Source organism: Populus euphratica, unplaced genomic scaffold (assembly GCF_000495115.2).
Source record: "Populus euphratica unplaced genomic scaffold, PopEup_1.0 scaffold1462.1, whole genome shotgun sequence".
Classification (NCBI taxonomy): domain Eukaryota; kingdom Viridiplantae; phylum Streptophyta; class Magnoliopsida; order Malpighiales; family Salicaceae; genus Populus; species Populus euphratica.
The window spans coordinates 21,241-25,913 of record NW_011501330.1 but is presented as its reverse complement, the minus strand read 5'-3'; positions in this window follow the sequence as shown (position 1 = coordinate 25,913).

Genomic DNA, 4,673 nt, shown 5'->3' with positions numbered 1-4,673 from the left:
TCTAAAGACTCCTTACTCAGGCTATCCTTAATGAATTGTATTTTATCTTCACGGTTTATAGATACCATTCCTAAAAAACGACATTGTGTACTACAAGTCCATCTAGCACATCGATGACAGACATCCAGTCGTTTTGCACGACGCTTCTTTGCAAAAGTGCTTTTACCTGTTTCAAGCATGTGTGAAATGAAGAAGTTAGAGGACTCACCTGATAATCGGACCTTTGCTTCAATCAACCAACGAATATCTTCAGGAATTCCATGATTCATTAATAATCTCAATCTTGCACATCTAGCACGGTAAATTTTTGTAATCGCATTCTGAGGTAGAGCGGGAAAATACTTTTTCACGCATTCTGAGGCAGAGCGGGAAAATACTTTTTCAATTTTTCAAGATTAGTGTCCATTTTCAAATGAGAATTGGAAGAGAGATTCAAAGAATTGCACAGATATAGACACAAATATCAGTAATTATGGGAAACTGAAAGAACCGACTTAAGTCATGGAGTACCGTTATCCGCCATTTGACCGGGGTGAGAGAAACTAGCAAAAATCACTCAAAAAGAAACATAAAAAAAAGAAAATGTGAGAAAAAAAAAATAATCAACCTTTATCTACAAGATCATTCAAACCAGCTGATTCATTTTCACTAGGAAAATTATCAAAGTAAGCTTTCAAACGATGTCCATTTTCCTTAAAATCATTGTCATTCATTGAATTCTCAATATCACAGGCCCCATAAGGATTGCTCCATCTTGGTCTTAGCTCTCTAGGGACTGCATAGAGTTGAGAATTATAAAACAAAACTTTTTGACCAGTATCAATCTTTTGACAATTTTCACAAGTTTTGCAGAATGCATGTGTATCCTTGAACATGGTGGGCCAATAAAATCCATTTTGAAAGATTTTTGCAGCTGTCTTTTTTGACGAGAAATAACTTCCACATGCTTCAGAATGACAAAATTTAATGACACTACTTACCTCATTGTCGGGAATGAATCTTTGAAATATTTGATTAGGACAATATTTGAATAAGTTAGGGTCATCACAGTAAAAGCTCTTCACTTCGTTCAAAAACTTTTCTTTGTCTTGGGTACTCCAATCAGCTGGCAAATCTCCTAAAGCAAGAAAATTGATATTTTTATCATACCAAGGCATTGGACTAAGAGAAAGTAAGGATTCGTTAGGAAAGTAATCATCGATTAGTGTGATGTCAGATGTCGAATCTGTTGTCACTGTTGACAAAAGATTCGCATCAACATTTTCGGTGCTTGTTTCATCCATGATTTCTTCCTCAGAATAAATCATTTGCAAATCTTCAGTTTCATCCAATTCATTTTTACTTAAAGTAGATTGAAGTTGATCATAAACTAATTCATCAATATGATCTACTTCTTGTAAATCATTGTCATCTCCAGGTTGCTTGCAAATATATCATCTCTAGGTTGCTTGCAAATGTTGAAAATATTCATCTCCAATGTCATGTTTCCAAATGATAGCTTCATCAGTCCATTCCTACAATTAATCAATGCGTTAGAGGTTGCAAGAAACGGACGTCCTAAAATAACAGGAAATGAATTACATGCTTCAACAGGTTCTGTGTCCAAGACAATAAAATCCACAGGATAAATGAATTTATCGACTTGTACTAACACATCTTCAATTATTCCTCTAGGCACTTTTATAGATCTATCGGCAAGTAAAAGAGTTATAGAAGTTGATTTTAACTCACCTAGATTGAGACTCTGAAAAACTGAATATGGAAGTAAATTCACACTAGCACCAAGATCAAGTAAGGCTCTTTCAATTTTATGCTCTCCAATAAAGCAAGAAATTGTAGGACAACCAGGGTCTTTATATTTCAAAGCATTATTGTTTTGAAGAATAACACTTACTTGTTCGGCTAGAAAGGCTTTCTTTTTCACATTCAGTTTCCTCTTCACAGTGCATAGATCTTTCAAAAATTTAGCATAGGAAGGAACCTGTTTAATAGCATCCAACAATGGTATATTGATCCTTACCTGTTTGAAAATTTCATAAATTTCAGAATTGTGATTAACTTTCCTTTGTTTGGTCATGGCTTGAGGAAATGGAAGTGCTGGCGGTGAATCAGTCGTTTCTTTGCAATTTTCAGATTCATCCCCTTCCTTACCCTCAGAGATTGACTCATCATCTTTCTCATAAGGTTTAAGAGAGGGTTTTTCAATAACCTTACCACTGCGCAGAGTAGTGACTGATTTGACTTGATCCATGTGTTGGCTTCCGGAACTACTTGCATTTGCATTGTATTGCCCTTTGGGATTTTGTTGTGTTTGAAATGGAAGCTTACCTTTCTCTTGAAAACTGAGAGCAGATGTTAATTTAGCAAGAGTATCTTTAAAATCTGTCATGTTTTGAGCAAGTTGAGTATTGATTGTCTCTTGCTTTTCAATGAATGCATGCATTGTTTCCTCAAGATTTCTTCTAGGAGGTGGAGCATAAGGAGGTGCATATCCATGAGAATTTTGGAAATTATGGTGTGCTTGAAATGGTGGTTGTGAAGTTTGTGCATTGTTGTTCTCACTCTTCCAATTGAAGTTTGGGTGATTTCTCCAACCAGGGTTGTATGTTTGGGAGTATGGGTTGTGGTTGGGCCTTTGGAAACTGTTTAAAGCATGGGCTTGTTCATGGAGACATTCCTTAAAAGAAGGCAAGGTTGGACAATCGTTGGTTGAGTGTTCATTTGTTTCACAGATTTGACACACAATGTTTTCAACAGATTTTAATTGACCACTCTTTTTTAATTCTAGTGCCTCGACTTTTCTAGCTAAAGATGCAAACTTGGCTTGAAGGTCATGATCTTCCCTAAGGTTGTACATACCTCCACTAGATGTATGAGGTTGAGTTTTACTCGGTGCCTCATATGTACCTGCGGTGTCCCAATTTTGAGCATTTTCAGCTAACAAGTCTAAGTACTCCATTGCTTCATCAGGGTCTTTATCTTCAAAAGTTCCATTGCACATCAATTCAACCATTTGCCTATCTTTAGGTGTTAACCCTTCATAGAAATGTGAAACCAATCTCCATGTTTCAAAACCATGATGAGGGCAAGTACTAAGTAAGTCTCGATACCTATCCCAACATAAGCAATATATCGTTGAAAGATAGAAAATACCTCAGATTTAGAATGAAGAGAATAAATCTAGGTATATTTGTTGTAATTGTCGACGAATGGAACAAAGTATTTATAATACGCATTAGATATAACTGGAGAGATACCCCACACGTCACTATGAACCAAATCAAAACATTTTCTAGCACGAGTAATTGTGAAAAGGAAAGGAAAGAGAAAAATGGGATGAAAATTTATCTTTATTGCCTAACAAACTGGAATTTATTAAATGAGATAAGACAATAGGGGTAGGATGACCCAAACATATGTGCCATGTTTCACTTTTATGGTTTACAATAGTACAAGCCACAAAAATAACTAGAGGAATGGGAAAGTGTAGAAAAAACAATAATCCAACTTTAGGCCCCTTCGTGAGTATCTTCCTCGACACCTGATACTGCACAAGACAACCAAGACGAGAAAACAAAACATCACAACCATCATCAACCAACTAGCCTGTTGATATAAGACTAGTGGAAAGTTTAGGAGATACAAATATATCTCTAACAGAGGAATTAACATCTCCAACATCATGAATAGGAAACTGACTACCATTAGCAATCGTAATTTGTAAAAATGTTGTATATGGCCGAATATTATGAAAAGTGTCATGATTAGATGCACCAGAATCAACAAGCCATGATTTTAATTGTAGGAAACTATTACTTTTAAGTCCTAAGGTTGAAAAAGAAAAAATAATCATTTGTTCGACCATCGTAAGAGTAAGGACATATGAATCACTAGCAGCTAAAGATGAAGAACCAACTGAGCCTCATAGGCATTTGCTCAATGATTCTAAGAATGGATAAGGCACTCTTTAATAATATGTCCTAGCTTTTTGCAGTAATTACAATACTTCTTCACGCAGTGGGTAGTAATATGTTTATATTCCTTGCATTTATAACATTAAAATTTTTGCATGTCCTTACCTTTTCCTTTCACTTGAATGGGCAACAATATTTGTGGGTAATTTGTCTTGTTGTAAGGTAGCTTGTGTAGCAAGACGTTGCTCTTCACAAAGTAACTCCTCAAAGAACCTATCTAAAGAAGGAGAGGGATCACAATTCATCAAATTAAACCAAGCAGCCTCGAACTCAAGTCACAATTTCATCAAAAATTTATCTCTCTTGCTCTACTCATGAACCTTTTAAACTACAGCGAGAGAACCATCAAGTACCTTTGCATATATTATATTAGCAAATTATGCCTATAAGATCTGAAATCCAGTAAAAGACTCCCAAATATAGAGACTTCCTTGAGTATAATTTGCAATTTCATACTCCAAATAAAATCGTCAAGCCGTGTTGTTCTGACTATAGACTTTCTTTAGATATTCCCACATACTCTTGGCAGTCTTATACGACCTCAGATTTAGAGCAATCAGAGAGTCAACATAGGCTAAAATCCAGGTCATGATCATGATTCTAGCATTTTTTATCTTCCATTGAGCCGACTTTGAAACTCTTGGAGTCAAATCACTTTCATCTATGTGGCTTCATAACTCTTTCCCCATAACAAATATA